The sequence below is a fragment of the Ranitomeya variabilis genome, chromosome 1, assembly GCF_051348905.1.
Source record: "Ranitomeya variabilis isolate aRanVar5 chromosome 1, aRanVar5.hap1, whole genome shotgun sequence".
In the NCBI taxonomy this organism is placed as follows: domain Eukaryota; kingdom Metazoa; phylum Chordata; class Amphibia; order Anura; family Dendrobatidae; genus Ranitomeya; species Ranitomeya variabilis.
In genome coordinates, this window is record NC_135232.1 from 333680509 (window position 1) to 333690825 (window position 10317).

Consider the following 10317-nt stretch of genomic DNA (forward strand, 5'->3'; position numbering starts at 1 on the left):
GTACATGACAGGGCTTTTTCATTCTTAAAGACGCAACAAAAAGCGTTGCAAAAGCAAACATATACGTACTGATCAGAAGTGTGGCTGTCCCTGTTCATTCGATGATTTTTTTTGTCTTATGTTTTGAAAGCTACAGTATGGATACAGAGATGAGCTTGCATATATACGGGAGCAGATGACTGCTACCTATTGTGTATGGCCAGCCTTAGAGTCACTGCACAGTGGACAGAGGTGTGTACTTCCAGTGGGCCACAGCTGGTCAGTGCAGATTAAAGGGAATCTGTCAGTAGGCTCAAACCTCCTAAACATTCTACGTGGGCATGTAGGTAATATGAAACGGAATAAAATAGTTATTCCTGCAATGCGATGTTTTATTCCTGAGAAATCCACCTTTTTCTTAATATGTAAATTAACCATTAAGATCTATGGGTAGAGCATAGATCTCCCTGAGAATCTGCCTCCAGAGATTATTTTAAATGAAAGATGGAGTTACCAGTGTGAGACATGCAATGACTGACACTCTGCTCTTCCGATCTCCATGTCTCACACTGGTAACGCCCTCTTTTATTTGAAATAAGCTCTGGAGGCAGATTCTCAGGGAGATCTATATCCGGCCCATAGATCTTAACAGCTCACCTATATAATAAAGAAACGCTTCCACTGATACATTAAAAAAAAAATATATATATATATAATGTACTTTCATGTAATGTAGCGTGCATATATTAATAAACTCACCTCCCTCCGCTTTCTCAGGTGTCCAACTTCGTTCTTACCTACTTCTCTATGACGTCACTACACTGCTCTTTTACAATGAAACTTATGGAAAGTCATAGGTTTTCATTATAAAATTGACCTCTGGCTCATGGATAGAGTGTAGAACGAACTGGTCAGTCAGAATTGTGGTGAGGTCAATGGGAAACAGGAACGGTGCTGGACACGGTAGAAAGTAGTGGAAGGTGAATATATTAATACTCAACTACATAACGTGCATATATGGTTTTTGTACACATATAAAGCATAAAAAAGGTAGAGGGAAGTGCTTCTTTAAAGGGCCACTGTCACCCCCCTCCAGCCGTTATAAACTAAAAGAGCCACCTTGTGCAGCAGTAATGCTGCATTCTAACAAGGTGGCTCTTTTAGTTTTTGGTTCAAGTATTCCCAAAATAAAGCGCTTTGAAACTTAGCCAAAATACCTGTCTTTAGCCAGAGAGGCGGGTCCTCACTCCCCAGCTTGAACCGCTACTCTGCCGTCACTCCAATCTTCAGGGGCTTTCGGCCCCACCCCCTCCGCGCTTTTTTCTCTTCAAAACCGGCGCCTGCGCTGTGTTTCAGCTCTGGCCGTGTGACGTCCCAGCCAGGCTTGCAGACTGCGCCTGTGCGGGCATTGCGGCCACCCACCTTGGGAATCCCAGCCCCGCAGTGTGTTATGCATTATGCACAGTGCGGGGCTAGGATTCCTGGGCATGCGCACTGCGTGTGTCAGCCTGTCACCCAGTTCCCCCGCCTTACAGCGTCTGTATACTGTATTCAGCTGATCGTGCCTCCTCATACAGTATACAGTGGGAGCCCACGCCATTTTTTTTACCGTTTTTTTTTATTAAACAATAATAATAATAATTAACCTTACTATTATGTATCTATGGATAATCTATTTATAAATATATCTATCCATATATCTATAGGGTATGTGGCCACGGGCCGGATTGCCGGCGCTTTGGACGGAGTGGAAAACTCGCTTCCCCCAAAGCGCCACCCCCTTCTATACGCGTGGTGATTCCGGATGTATTCATTGCACACATTCGGAATCTCCGCACCCTATACATAAGGACCCCTGTGATTTACCTTGCGGCGACGGTGCGTAGCCGCAAAGTAAACAGACATGCTGCGTTCTAAAAAGCCACGCCGCATGTCCGTAAACGCAGGGCCGCCGGATGCGTGTTCGCACGCATAGTGGAGACGAGATTTCATAAAATCCCCTCCACTATGCTGTAACATCTGGACGCTGCGGGTTGAACGCTGCGGTGGTATGCAGCATCCAATCCACAGCTAATCCGGATGTAATCCTGAACGTGGACACACACCCTACGCTATCCATACATCTTTCAATAGATATATCTATCCAGATATATCTATAGATAGATATATGAATAGATAGATGTATGCATCTATAGATCTATCTATATGTAGATTTATCTATCCATCTCATTCCTTCTATCTTATCTATAGATCTGTCTATCTGTGTAATGAAGTGTGGGTTGGACAAATGTAAAAGACGAGATTGGACAATGACATCACAAATCTTTTATTTTTGTTCAATAATACATCTTTATTTAGCTCTCAAACGCATAAAAACTGCATCAAAAACGTGCAAAAGACACTGCACTTTCTGCCAGGAGATGCAGATTTTGTGCAGAAAATTCTGCACCCAAATCTGTGACATGTGTGCACACAGCCTTACTCTGAGAGATTCCTCTGATCTCTCTGTATAGGCATCATAAGTGATCGTGAGATCTGTAGGCAAAAAGGGTCATGTGAGAAAGCAGCATCAGGGTTGTGGGAGCATTCCCCTGAAAGGAAGGGCAAGAGGCTGGGTTCAGGATGGTCCTGATCCAGAAATACAGTAATGGTAAAAAAAATATACTGTAAGTATTTTAGTGAAAGGGATACAATTTAATATTACTAGTTTTAAGAATTGTTGCAAAAAAAAAAAAATGCTGGTGCTTCTTTAATATTAAATATAAGATTAATGCAGGGGTGCACAATACTGAGACATGCAGTGTGTAATATAAAAGGTGCTGTTGCGGAGTTATGTTTAGGTTTTATTACTTTTTAGTCCATTAATACATTTTACTTTTCTTGGCTTCCTGCCACCTCAAAATCTATGGTTATCAGCACCCGATGCCACCTTTTTAATATTATTGCCAGTAAAATTAGACAGTGATATTGCATTGTAAAATAGTTCAGAAAATAATGACATCTAAAAAGGATTATTTGCTATGGAGAAGTTTAATAGAAAAGATGTGAAATATTAAAAGAGTAATGATATTTGGGCAGCAGAAAGGATAAATAACCAAAAGCTTAGCTCCATTCAAAACCTAAAAATTCTGGAATCTGTGCTGTAGAGACCCCGCTCTATCGCCAATAATGAAATGGGGGTCTATAAAGCTGAGCTATAACACACTGTTTGCCGGGTTCTTGTAGTGACGCTGCCCATATTCCTGAAAAGCTGCCAAGGAGTCATTGGCAAACGTCTTAGTTTGCAAAGATAAATCTATTAAAGAAAATAATTGCGCTTGTATATCATTAGATGATTCCCTCACATACCTTTTTCCTTCTACCATAGGGGTGGCGCTTTTTGTAGTTTCAGTCACGGATCAGTCAGTGTCCTGTTAAAAGTTATGCATGCCCACAGCATTGTGATTGATTGCCCTGACTGGCAGACCTCACAGCACCTAGCAAATCCCGTACACTACCCATCTGCAATGTTCACACTAGGCGTTTTTCAGCTTTATTAATGCAAATTTTCAGCTGCGTTTTGCAGTACCAGCAAAGTCTATGAGATTTCAGAATTGCACACCAAAAAACTCAGGTATGGGGTTTTGCAGCATTTTTTGTGCCAAAACCTGAGATTTTTTTTTTTTTACACTAAACATTGTCAGCATGCACAAGATACAAATGTAGCATGAGAAAAACACAGCCCGGTGGATACACAGCTGATAGTCCTACTGAATAGACTGTTAGCTGTTTTTTTCTTGCCATAATACAAATTCTAAGTAAAGAAAAACGAGTGGCCATCATAAATGAAGGTCAGCCAGTCCGAAAAATTGGGCAACTTTGAAAGTGTCCCCAAGTGCAGTGGCAAAAGCCATCAAGCGATACAAATAAACTGGCTCACATGAGGACTGCCCCAGGAAAGGAAGACCAAGAGTCACCTCTGCTTCTGAGGATAAGTTTATCCGAGTCACCAGCCTCAGAAATTGCAGGTTAACAGCAGCTCAGATTAGAGACCAGGTCAATGCCACACAGAGTTCTAGCAGCAGACACATCTCTACAACAACTGTTAAGAGGAGACTTTGTGCAGCCGGCCTACATGGTAAAATAGCTGCTAGGAAACCACTGCTAAGGACAGGCAACAAGCAGAAGAAACTTGTTTGGGCTAAAGAACACAAGGAATGGACATTAGACCAGTGGAAATCTGTGCTTTGGTCTGATGAGTCCAAATTTAAGATCTTTGGTTCCAACCATCGTGTCTTTGTGCGACGCAGAAAAGGTGAACGGATGGACTCTACATGCCTGGTTCCCACCGTGAAGCATGGAGGAGGAGATGTGATGGTGTGGGGGTGCTTTGCTGGTGACCCTGTTGGGGATTTATTCAAAATTGAAGGCATACTGAACCAGCATGGCTACCACAGCGTCTTGCAGCGGCATTCTATTCCATCCGGTTTGCGTTTAGTTGGACCATCATTTATTTTTCAACAGGACAATGACCCCAAACACACCTCCAGGCTGTGTAAGGGCTATTTGACCAAGAAGGAGAGTGATGGGGTGCTACGCTAGATGACCTGGCCTCCACAGTCACCAGACCTGAACCCAATCGAGATGGTTTGGGGCAGGGCTGTGAAGGTGGAGTCGGAGTTAGTTTTGGTTGGAGTCGGAGTCAGTAGAAATGTACCGACTCCGACTCCAGCTTTAAAAAAAAATGTATTAATATTTCATAATTGAACTTTCATATGAATTTTATAAATGTTACGCAAATATATATGTTCTATCAAACTATGAACAATAGTGATAAGCAGTTCTGCTGGAGAGAGAGACATTTCTTACTTCTTGTGTGTCACTGTTCTCCACTGCCCTTATCCAATCTTATACTTGGTTAACCTCATGCTGCCCCAACCCCCCTACTTACAATGTATGAAACAAAGTGAAAATGTGTTGCAAATTCTTAGTAGTAAAGCTCCTCCTCTAGACTAGATGTTTACTAGGTGTGCGTCTTCCAAGCATCTCACAGCTGCTACTCAGAAGAGGAAGACTGTAAGAAGTATTATCCTTTCAACAAACTTTGCATCAGTTAACTGTGAGTACATGAGGAATAACAGTATTACTGACCACTATATCAGTTGTACGACCTGGCAATAATGTTGTACAATTGTTTTTAGGAAAAACAATTGTCATTTGGATTGTAAATGCAGAATTAAAAACCTGAGAATGTCAAAGAAGCGTCACATTAAATCAGCTGTATTTGAACATTTTACCATCAGTCAAGATAGAAAACATGATGTCCGTGTATGACAAATGATCCAGACGAAAACAAATGCTGTGAAGCCAAGATCAGTGCATATTCAGGCAAAGATAAAAATGCTCCTACCAGAGCTTCTAATCTAAAGAGACATTTACAGCACTTTCATCCAGAAGTACTGAAAGCAGTGGATGAGAAAGACTGCATCCAAACCAATGAACCAGTGCCCAGCTCTTCCAGCCAAACAAAGGAGCAGAGAACTTTGCAGCCATCAGTTGCAAGATATTTTGTCAGTGACAAAGTTACTGTGACAATGACAGTAGATACATTAAAAAAAAACATCATAGAGCTTGTTGTAAAGGATAGTGTGCCTATTTCATTGTTTTCACGACCAGCTTTTATGTGTCTGAATGGGGAAATGGCCCGCAAGCTTGGTGTTTCTCTGGAGAGAGTATTAGAAAACTAGTAATCGAAGAAGCTTTTAAACAAAAGGAAGAACTTAAAAAAACTCTCAAGGGACACTTTCTGTTTCTTAAAATGGATGACTGCACATGTCAGAGTGAACTATTTTGTCATCAATGTCCGATTTGTTTGTGACAAAAATGAAATAGTTACCAAGACATTGGCAGTAAAAGACACCAAAGCTCATCACTAGGGTTGAGCGAAACGGGTCGATCATTTTCAAAAGTCGCCGACTTTTGGCTAAGTCGGCGTCTCATGAAACCCGATCCGACCCCTGTGCTTGTCGGCCATGCGGTACGCGACTTTCGCGCCAAAGTCGCGTTTCAATGACGCGAAAAGCGCCATTTCTCAGCCAATGAAGGTGAACGCAGAGTGTGGGCAGCGTGATGACATAGATCCTGGTCCCCACCATCTTAGAGAAGGGCATTGCAGTGATTGGCTTGCTGTCTGCGGCGTCACAGGGGCTATAAAGGGGCGTTCCCGCCGACCGCCATCTTACTGCTGCTGATCTGAGCTTAGGGAGAGGTTGCTGCCGCTTCGTCAGAAGCAGGGAGAGCGTTAGGCAGGGTCCACTAACCACCAAACCGCTTGTGCTGTAGCGATTTCCACTGTCCAACACCACCTTCGGTGTGCAGGAACAGTGGAAGCTATTTTTTATTTTTTTTTTCCTCAGCGCTGTAGCTCATTGGGCTGCCCTAGAAGGCTCCGTGATAGCTGTATTGCTGTGTGTACGCCACTGTGCAAACCAACTGCTTTTTTCAAAGCACATATCCTCTTGTTCCTTTCTGCACAGCTATCTTTTTTGTTTGTCCACACTTTTTATTTAATTTGTGCATCAGTCCACTCCTATTGCTGCCTGCCATACCTGGCTTAGATTACTGCAGGGAGATAGTAATTGTAGGACAGTCCCTGTTTTTTTTTTTTTTTGTGGGAGATTAAGATTGGCATTTCTGCTACAGTGCCATCCCTGTGTGTGCCATCTCTCACTGAGTGGGCCATAGAAAGCCTATTTATTTTTTCCGTGATTTGTGTTCTAAATTCTACCTCAACACAAAAACACTACATCAATCAGTGGTAGAAAAATATTGGCCTCAGTCAGGGCTTGTGTGCCACTGCTGTGTGTGCTATCTCTCATTCAGTGGGCTATAGAAAGCCTATTTATTTATTTATTTTTTTTCTTATTATTTGGTTTCTAAAGTCTCCCTGAAAAAAAAAAAAAAAAAAAAAACAGTGGGAGAGTAATATTGCCCTTTCAGCTTGTGTGCCAGTCTTGACTCCTGGGTGTGCCACCTCTCTCTCATTCAGTGGGCCATAGAAAGCCTATTTATTTTTTTGGTTTTTTTAATATTATTTGGTTTCTAAAGTCTCCCTGAAAATAATAAAAAAAAAACTTAAAAAAACAGTGGGAGAGTAATATTGCCCTTTCAGCTTGTGTGCCAGTCTTGACTCCTGGGTGTGCCACCTCTCTCATTCAGTGGGCCATAGAAAGCCTATTTATTTATTTTTTTAAATATTATTGGGTTTCTAAAGTCTCCCTTAAAAAACAAAAAATACATAAAAAAACAGTGGGAGAGTAATATTGCCCTTTCAGCTTGTGTGCCAGTCTTGACTCCTGGGTGTGCCACCTCTCTCATTCAGTGGGCCATAGAAAGCCTATTTATTTTTTTTTTTTAAATATTATTGGGATTCTAAAGTCTCCCTTAAAAAACAAAAAATACATAAAAAAACAGTGGGAGAGTAATATTGCCCTTTCAGCTTGTGTGCCAGTCTTGACTCCTGGGTGTGCCACCTCTCTCATTCAGTGGGCCATAGAAAGCATTTTTTTTTTTTTCCTTGATTTGTGTTCTAAAATCTACCTCAACACAAAAACACTACATCAATCAGTGGGAGAAAAATATTGGCCTCAGTCAGGGCTTGTGTGCCACTGCTGTGTGTGCTATCTCTCATTCAGTGGGCTATAGAAAGCCTATTTATTTATTTATTTTTTTTCTTATTATTTGGTTTCTAAAGTCTCCCTGAAAAAAAAAAAAAAAAAAAAAACAGTGGGAGAGTAATATTGCCCTTTCAGCTTGTGTGCCAGTCTTGACTCCTGGGTGTGCCACCTCTCTCTCATTCAGTGGGCCATAGAAAGCCTATTTATTTTTTTGGTTTTTTTAATATTATTTGGTTTCTAAAGTCTCCCTGAAAATAAAAAAAAAAAAACTTAAAAAAACAGTGGGAGAGTAATATTGCCCTTTCAGCTTGTGTGCCAGTCTTGACTCCTGGGTGTGCCACCTCTCTCTCTCATTCAGTGGGCCATAGAAAGCCTATTTATTTTTTTGGTTTTTTTAATATTATTTGGTTTCTAAAGTCTCCCTGAAAATAATAAAAAAAAAACTTAAAAAAACAGTGGGAGAGTAATATTGCCCTTTCAGCTTGTGTGCCAGTCTTGACTCCTGGGTGTGCCACCTCTCTCATTCAGTGGGCCATAGAAAGCCTATTTATTTTTTTTTAAAATATTATTGGGTTTCTAAAGTCTCCCTTAAAAAACAAAAAATACATAAAAAAACAGTGGGAGAGTAATATTGCCCTTTCAGCTTGTGTGCCAGTCTTGACTCCTGGGTGTGCCACCTCTCTCATTCAGTGGGCCATAGAAAGCCTATTTATTTATTTTTTTAAAATATTATTGGGATTCTAAAGTCTCCCTTAAAAAAAAAAAAATACATAAAAAAACAGTGGGAGAGTAATATTGCCCTTTCAGCTTGTGTGCCAGTCTTGACTCCTGGGTGTGCCACCTCTCTCATTCAGTGGGCCATAGAAAGCATTTTTTTTTTTTCCTTGATTTGTGTTCTAAAATCTACCTCAATACAAAAACACTACATCAATCAGTGGGAGAAAAATATTGGCCTCAGTCAGGGCTTGTGTGCCACTGCTGTGTGTGCTATCTCTCATTCAGTGGGCTATAGAAAGCCTATTTATTTATTTATTTTTTTTCTTATTATTTGGTTTCTAAAGTCTCCCGGAAAAAAAAAAAAAAAAAAAAAAACAGTGGGAGAGTAATATTGCCCTTTCAGCTTGTGTGCCAGTCTTGACTCCTGGGTGTGCCACCTCTCTCTCTCATTCAGTGGGCCATAGAAAGCCTATTTATTTTTTTGGTTTTTTTAATATTATTTGGTTTCTAAAGTCTCCCTGAAAATAAAAAAAAAAAAACTTAAAAAAACAGTGGGAGAGTAATATTGCCCTTTCAGCTTGTGTGCCAGTCTTGACTCCTGGGTGTGCCACCTCTCTCTCTCATTCAGTGGGCCATAGAAAGGCTATTTATTTTTTTGTTTTTTTTAATATTATTTGGTTTCTAAAGTCTCCCTGAAAAAAAAAAAAAAATAAATTAGGTGGGAGATTAATATTGACATTAGTGCTTGAGTGACAGTCCTGCGTGTGTGTCATCTCTGTGATTTTGTGCCACAGAAAACAGAGTGTGTAACATTGTGCCTGATTTTCCTTGTGGTCTCACCAACCTGTTAAGGGATATTGAAATCATACTGAAGTTATAGCTCACCGTGTAAGTTGTTTGACAGCAACAAATAAAGTTACTTTGGTTAAGATTTTAAAACAATGAGGAAGTCTGGTGCAAGAGGTCGTCGTGGGCGTTCATTGTCAGCTGGTAATGATGGTAGTGGTAGTGGAGCATCAGGTGGTCGTGGGGATAAAAATATTCCACCTAAGTCTGGAGCTGTGGAGCCAGTTTCGTCGTCAGGCTACACAAGGCCTCGAACGCTCTCTTTTCTGGGAGTAGGAAAACCGCTTTTAAAGGCGGAGCAGCAACAGCAAGTTTTGGCTTACATTGCAGACTCAGCCTCTAGCTCTTTTGCCTCCTCTTCCGAAACTGGTAAATGTAAAAGCAGCGCGTCGCTTGTGGATGTTCACGGTCAGGGACAAGTCGCTTCCTTGTCCTCCTCAGCAAAAACTACAACAAGAGAGAAGGATGCAGCAGGCGACACAACGGGTCACTCCATGGAGCTCTTTACACATACCGTCCCTGGCTTAGAAAGTGAAACATTTAACAGGCCATGCCCATTACAAGTATATTCTGACATGGAGTGCACTGATGCACAGCCACAGCCAGAGTACTATGCTGCTCCTTTGACTCAGACCACCACATTGCCCTCTCAGGGTACAGATCCACAATCAGACCCTGATGAGACTATGTTGCCCCGCCACGAACGCTATACCACCGACCGACACAGTGACACAGACGAAGTTGCACACGAGCTCGAAGAGGAGGTAATAGATGACCCAGTTATTGACCCCGATTGGCAGCCATTGGGGGAACAGGGTGCAGGCGGCAGTAGTTCAGAAGCGGAGGTGGAGGAGGGGCCGCAGCAGGCATCAACATCGCAACAGGTTCCATCTGCCGGGCCCGTATCTGGCCCAAAACGCGTGTCAAAGCCAAAACCTGTTGGAGGACAGCGTGGCCATCCGGTTAAAGCTCAGTCTGCAATCCCTGAAAAGGGATCCGAGTCTAGGAAGAGTGCAGTCTGGCATTTTTTTAAACAACATCCAACTGATCAGCGCAAAGTCATCTGTCAAAAATGTTCAACTAGCTTAAGCAGAGGTCAGAATCTGAAAAGTCTAAATAC